General features: G+C 37.6%; 1 pseudogene; it reads right to left on the reverse strand.

Annotated features, from left to right (window-relative positions):
- LOC107627144 lies at positions 649–1,663 on the reverse strand (annotated as a pseudogene).

The raw sequence follows: 7,983 nt of genomic DNA on the forward strand, positions 1-7,983 counted from the left end.
TGCATAGTTCGGGAAAAGACGACCCTGGATTTAAAACTCCCAGTTTATATTTGTTTGGATTGTGACAATCTTAATTCTAAACTTTGATCGTGGGCTGTAATTATTGGTTGGGGCTATACTTGCAACGAAATTCTCATTAAGAAAATTCCTAACCGACGGTTCAACTCTCACCATTCTTTAACTTTTCTTTTAAGAAAAACTATCTCCTTCTCAACCATTGCCAATTCTTCAAAAATCTCATGAACTTGCATATAATATTTGTTTTCTCTCCAAAATAAATCATTAAAAAAATAAATTAAAACAATATTTCTATTAATTAGTATACATTAATTAATATATATTGATTTTTTTAATTACCTGAGGTGAAAAAACAGAGGGAATGAGTGGAAGAGAGAAAACATGTCCTTGAAGAGCAGAACGTAAGACCCTATTCATTGCTTGTTCTCCCTTCAACTGAGCTTGCAATATCACAACGTAGAAGGGTGTGAATGTAATTATCAATTAATTGATCAAAGAAAAAGAAAAAAAATGTTCAAATGAATTTCAAACATTAGCCCTAATTAGCTATTCATTAATATCTTTGTTTTTTATTTGTTCCGTCCTTTCTTTTTCAAGCATTTTATTAGAAGATTTTACTAAGGATACTAGTTAATTAACAAATTTTCCCTTTAATGGAAGCAAGTAGCGAATGAATAAGTATCTCTGGAAGCTAGCCATGCTCTCCAATACCATAACCTTGCCAACTCTTATGGCATTTCCTTCCTTGTCTAGCATGATTTTGCGCTGAAATATCTGAATCCATAGTCATGCAGATCATGGTATTTCACTGGATTTGCCATCGACGACCCTACATGATATATCATCTCATCACATGCTTCATTATTGTTTGCATGACCCACCATCGCTGCAAGGATTGCATTCACTACCATGTCTGCTCGTACCTGCTCCTCCTTCATTCATTAATATACATTAACAACATCATCAACCTTAATTATTTTATTACTCACTCTACTTACCACATCAAACACTTTCTTAAGGTCCACAAGGAAGCATGTTAGTTTTCCTTTACCATACGCAACAATTAAACTATCGATAGTTCTGCAAGACAGAGATATATAATAGTTAAACTTGTTGCCTTAGCTTAGAAAGAAATGTATTAAATGAATTAGTTACCTTACGCCTTCCACCCAACCAGGAAAAGGTTCTTTTAGGTGCTAGTAACGATTGTAGGACGTAGAATAACCACTGGCATATTTTCTTTTAAAGTTTCAACTAGCATTTCTCCCATTGCTTTTGTAAACACGTGTTTGGCCATCCATATTCATTTGGTTTGTTATATATGTTGTTTAATTTATTAGTATATTCCTTAACATGAATTAATTAGATTGTGATTGATTGATATATAGATAAATCACCTTTCCATGCCTAAGTCCGTCATGGAGATTTTGATTTCTTCCTCTGAGGCTCCATCCTGTTGAAGTTGCGTTCTTGGAATTGCTATATATATAGTTAACTATTAACATGAAAATAAGAAGAGAATAGTAATAAAAAAAGTAAGAACCTCAGGAACAATTCGACTGAGGAAGGATTCAATATTATCACGAACATCACAATCGTAATTCTCGTTAATAGTAAGAGAAGCACTCATGTGTTGCACTGCCATTTCAGGTCCAGTTCCAATTCTAATTTCAGTGGCAATGAACTCAAACAATCAAAGTCAAAATGAAACGAAACAGATTATACTTACAAAAGAGATGAGCAAGGTCACACTTGAAACCAGATAGGTCCTACTCAATTTTCTTCACTATCTGATTTCCGATCAAAGTTCAATGAATAATTAAGGTTAGCGGATATTAAAAATTGGATTAAGGAGATACATAGGCAAATTAGAATGCAACAAGGAGTGGCTCATTAATTTAGATATGATTCACATATGTGTGTTACCCGTTGATATGGATGATGGGGGTGCTTTACATGGATGTGAGACAGCTTTTGGCTGATACCTGAGGGAAAAAATCGGAGGGATCGAGTTGTGTGCAGGAGAAGCTGAGTCACGAAATCGGAGGGTCTGAAATGTGACGGAGGGAAAATTTTGAAATCTACAGTGAACTAATCGGACCGTCCGATTAGTTTTTTTTTTTTGTAAAAGGCCCTCCGAGTAGTCTTTTTTTGTAATTAGAAAATGGACCCTCCGAGTTTGCATAAAAAATTATTTTTTGAATATGTTAACGCTAATCGATGGGTCTGAGTTGAGTATAATAAGGTTTTTTCCCTTATATAAGCGTGGGTAGCTCGTATTGTTCCCATAAGAGTGTTTCCCCAGTTATCGCCTTCTTCCACGCAGCACCTCCATCTACATTTCTCTCTTCTTTCAAATGTAGGAAAATACTACTGCTGTGTGAAGTTTAATCATATGAGTGAAAAAAATGGATGATAGAGTTTTACTAAAAGTATATTATTTCGTTCAGATTTTGTTAGAAACAGTTGAAGGAGTGAAATTTATTTGTGAAAATCCATTAGATGTTGTTATTCCATTCACAATCTCATTCGAGGAACTAAAAGGTGTGATTTGTGAGAAGATAGAATCTGGGTTGTCTAGAATAATATCATGTATTTTATACAGATATCCCATACCTTTGTTTGGTGGATTCGTGCAATTTCATACGAAGTATGTAACAGATGAAGCAAGCATGCAAGAGATGTTTTCAATGTACATTGAAAGTTGTGGTCAGATATCATTCGTTGAGGTGTATGTGGAATTCGAACCGTCTGAAGCCGATCAGAATATTGAACGGGAAGATTACAACAGCGACAGTGAGGAAGAGTTTGAAAGCAATTACGAAGTTGTTGGTCCTGGTGAAGACGAAGACCAAGGTGACGGCAATGTGGCACCAAATATAGCTGACGTGGCAAATGCACTCGCAAACGAACATCCGTTTGAGGAGCCGTCTTTCATGCGAGCTTTGGACTTGGAAGCCATGCATGCACCAAAGTTTCCGGAGTATATAAATGCAGGTACGTAATTGCCTATAGTTATACACAAAGGATTAGAATTTTATAATAATTTATATTGATCGATGTGAATAAATAGTTACGTGACATGTGATAATATACGTAATTAGCATTTGTTTGTGTGTTTGTTTAGTTAATAATATTATTTATCATTAGTTATTGATGAAGTTAAATAATAATTAGTGTTTATTCGTTAGTATTTATTTATGTGCTTATAATTTTAATTAGTGTTTATTATTTATTTTAAGATTGATGTAGTGTTGATTGATATACTTTTAATTGCAGTTATTCTTTATTTGTCTATTAAATAATTATGCTACGGCTATCGTCGTGACAGAAATTCCTGTTGTCGCAGATGGTGAATTTGCCGTGGGTATGGAATTCAGTTATACGGAAGCTGTTATTAGGGCGATGAAAGATTATACTATCCGAAGAGGTGTAGACTACCGGGTGTATGAGTCGGAGCCGCTGACATTTTATGCCAAGTGTACGCAGTATGGGTCAGGTTGTGATTGGCTTATCAGGGTTATCATGATGAGCAGGAAGTACTGTTGGGTTATTAGGAGGTATAATGGGAGTCACACTTGCACCAGAGCAACCATTTCTCAGGATCATTTGAAGCTTGATTCGAACACAATTGCAAAAGCAATAAAGCCGTTGGTTGAGGCTGATCCCTCGATAAAGGTGAAATCAGTTATTGCGGAAGTGCAGTCGAAGTTCAATTACACCGTCAGCTATCGAAAGGCATGGTTGGCTAAGCAAAAGTCAGTGGAAAAAATATTTGGAGGTTGGAAAGCATCGTATGAAGCTTTGCCTATATGGTTTGAGGCCATGTGTCATAAGGAGCCATCAGCAGTTGTCCATTTTGAGACTATGCCTGCCTATCAAGGCGATGACTTGGTTACGGATATCCGGGTGTTGCATTGAGTCTTCTGGAGTTATTACCCTTGTTTTAGAGCATTCAGACATTGTAAACCAGTTATCCAAGTAGATGGAACTCACTTGTATGGAAAGTACAAGGGTTGTCTGTTGGTTGCAGTTTCACAGGATGGAAACAACAATATCATCCCAATTGCATTGGCTATTGTGGAGGGAGAGACTTCTGATGCGTGGCACTTTTTTTTGAGTAACTTGCGACATCATGTAGTGACTCGGGATGGTGTGGGATTGATCTCTGACCGACATGAATCCATCAATGCAGCTGTGGCCCGCAGTAATGGAGCTTGGTCGCCTACCAGAGCTTTCCACATGTTTTGCATCAGGCATATAGAGTCGAATTTTTTGAGGAAGTTCAAGGCACCGTACCTACAAAAGCTTGTCGTCAATATAGGTAACTAATGAATCCATATTTGATGATGATTTTTGGCTAGAATTGGATGGATTTTCATCATATAAACTTGTACTTATTCCCTTGAATAGCATGCTTTTGAATTTTCCTCCCAAATTGCGCTTGATTATGAAAATGTGCTCTTTTGTGCTTAATTTAATCTATTTTATTTCGTTTTCCTTCCATTCGATGCCTTGACGTTGTTTGTGAGTGATTCCAGGTGTATAAGGTAGAAATGGGCTAGAGAAAATGGAAGAAGAGCATGCAAAGTGGAGGAAACATGAAGAATCAAATGAGATGAGCTCAGAGACGTGTGCGTGCGCACAGCTGCCTGTGTGTATGCACAGCTGCCCAGTCAGAGCTCGTGGATTGCTTCAAGCGCATCGCGCATCCATTCAAGCATCGCCTAGTGTGCGTGCGCACGTCTACTTGTGCGTACGCACAGGACAAGATTTCTCGCAAGGTGTGCAGACGCACGCATCTGTGCGTCCGCACAGGTGTCCGCACATGACTTCATTAAAATGGCACGTGACCCGCGATTTGGGGGCTTTGGAGGCCCATTTCTGAAGTCTTCTAGCTCATATTGGAGGAGAAATGAGGAAGATAAAATAGCATATCATTAGTATAGTTTTAGGAGTAGTAGTAGGAAGCTTTAGTTAGTTTTTCTCTAAGTTTTTCATCATCTCTATTAGGGTTTATATTAGGGTTTTACATTCAAGTGCCATTTCCATTTTTTATCTTGGATTTTGCTAGCTTCCATTGTAAGTATTCTCTTGTTATTACTCTATATAGTTACATTGTCATTACTCTTTCTTCTAATTCAAGTTATAGTTCAATTTTGCTTCTTTCTTGCAATTTTAATTTCTTATTGATGAATTTGATATTTGATGTTTGTTTCATGCTTTCTTGTGTTATTCTTGTTGATTGAAATCAATTGTTGCTTTTAGTTTCAAGCCTTTTCTCATTTTCTCCATGTTTAAAGTTTTTGCCCACCAAGTGTTTGACAAAATGTTAAACATGGTTTTAGGCTAAATTTTTTGTTCTTGGCTTGGGTAAAGTGAGCAATTGGGTTTCTAGAGTTGGAATGTCCAACATTTAGTTTCAATTCTTAGATTGTTAATTGTTCTTGTTCCCACTAACGCTAATTTGTTGCTAAGCCAATTAGCAAGCAATTTAGGATTTGTGGGTTGGGAACACTTATGCTCATTTAACTTACCTTCTAATGTGAGGGTTGATCAAGAGAGATTAATCCATCATAATTTTCATAGTTGTGGTTCCAACAAGGAAAGGACCCTTAGCTCACTCCAAGCCAAGACTCTTTTTAATGCTTTTAATCTTTTATATACTTCTATGTTGATCTCTTTTATACTTTACTTGTTTATATTACATAGTCGGTTCTTTAATTTCTTTATTAGTTCAACATTACAATTTTGCATGTTCTTTTATTGCTTTATATGTTCATTTCTTCATTGACAACCCCTTAATCACTACAACCGGATTTGCACACTCATTGTTCTAAAAGTACTCCTTGGGAGACGACTCGGGAGTCAAATACTCTCAGTTTTGAATTAATTTTGAATTGTGACACATCTTGTGAGTTTCTAATTTGATCGACGGCCGACTTGTTGGGTTAGGACTATACTTACAACGCTAATTCCATTTTTTTGGATAATCGAGTTCCTAACCTATATGCATATTGGCCACTCATCATCAGTAACCTTGTTGTAATTTGAGGTTCATTATTAGTAACCAGGTACTGTTAATGGTTTTTTTTTTGTAATTTGTCCTTTCTTGTTGCGCAAGATATTCGAGGATGGTCTACGAGTACGAAGTGCGTTACCAACGTTTACGAGAACGGGGCGAGGCATACATAACCTGGCTAAACCGAATCCCCCGCGAACAGTATGCATTGGCATTTGACGGTGGTTACCGATGGGGTCACATGACTACGAACCTCGTGGAATACATTAACTCAGTATTGAAGGGTGCGCGCAATCTCCCCATCACTGCACTTGTGAAAGTAACTTTCTACAGACTTAACGAGCTGTTCACGCGGAAAAGAGCCGAGGCGAAGCCTCGTATTACTGCCGGCCATGTTTTTTCTGAGCTTGTGACCTCCAAGTTGCATGTAAATCAACTTGCATCAGGAAACATCCAGGTGAATTGCTTCGACAGGCAGAATGAGGTCTTTGAAGTGCATGAGATGCCAAGTGGAGTGGAGTATGCTGTCGACCTCCGTCGACAACGACGTGACTGCGGTGAGTTCCAGGTGGACCGAATTCCTTGTAAACATGTGTTTACACATTGCGCAAATCAACGACTAGATTGGCAGGTTTATGTTCATGAGGTGTATAAGATGGACCAACTTCGTCGGCTTTACCGAGCCAGGTTTAGGCCACTGGGGAATCCTACTACATGGCCTGCTTACAACGGGCCTCGATTCGTACCGAATCCGTACCTGAGAATAGTTGCCAAAGGTCGTCTAAGGATGACGCGCTTCTTGAACGATATGGACACGCGAATGTTACGTCGTCCTAGGATATGTAAGCAATATGGGGCTAAGGGACACAGCCGTAGTAGATGCCGTCAAGCAAGTGGTGCGGGTGCCGGCAATAATGCTCAGTAGATTTATGTATTTCGTGTTAAATCCAAGTAGCCTATGATATTTGCTAATCTGTATAACTTATCCAAGCTACAAAGTATGTTATTTGAAACATTGTAACTAATATCAAACTACTATATGCCATGTTCGATAGAAAAGTACTCCATGATATGCATTGTTACAATCCATAGAACATTTAAACAATACATGGAAAAGTGTTCAAACAACTCCACCGTAATAATACTAACTACACAAAAGCTACTTTCTCCTTGCCTACTTTATGTCATCCACAAGATCCTTGCATTTCTTGGAGATCCTTTTGAACACGGATGGAGTATATCGATTAGCGCTACGACGTGGCGGATCAACTCTGAGATTGTAGCCTTTCCCTATTTCAGCTGGAGTACGTACCTCACCTGTGTACAACTTAATTAGTTGTCTGAACAAGTTTCTAATATAATCAAACCAACACAAATGAACCAGCAAGTATACAATATAAGCAAATCACCATATATGAATATAATCAATTGTCCCAGCAAGTTCAAAATATAAGAAACTCAACCATATATGAATACAACATAATCAAACAGAGCAGCAAGTATATAATATAAGCAACTCATCCAAACATGAATATAATCAAAAATCAAATGACCCGGCATGTATATAATATAAGTAACTCATCCAAACATGAATATAATCAAAAATCAAATGACCCAGCATGTATATAATATAAGCAAATCAACCGTATATGAATATAATATAATCAATTGGCAAAATGATTAAAGCAATAATAGGGCATGCACCATCACCATCACCCGGAGTATCATTATTCGATTCTTCATCTTCGTCCATCGATTCATCTTCCTCCTTATCGTCATCCTCGTCATCTGGGGTATCAACTAGATACTCATCCGTCTCTAGATCACCTGTCCTAGCATTTTCTTCAATTAGACCCATTGAAACATGATGAGGGTTTTGACTATTAAGAATTCATCTACCACCATCACTCCTACTTGAGTCACCAGATACCAACCCTCCAGTA

Source organism: Arachis ipaensis, chromosome B02 (genome assembly GCF_000816755.2).
Source record: "Arachis ipaensis cultivar K30076 chromosome B02, Araip1.1, whole genome shotgun sequence".
Lineage (NCBI taxonomy): Eukaryota > Viridiplantae > Streptophyta > Magnoliopsida > Fabales > Fabaceae > Arachis > Arachis ipaensis.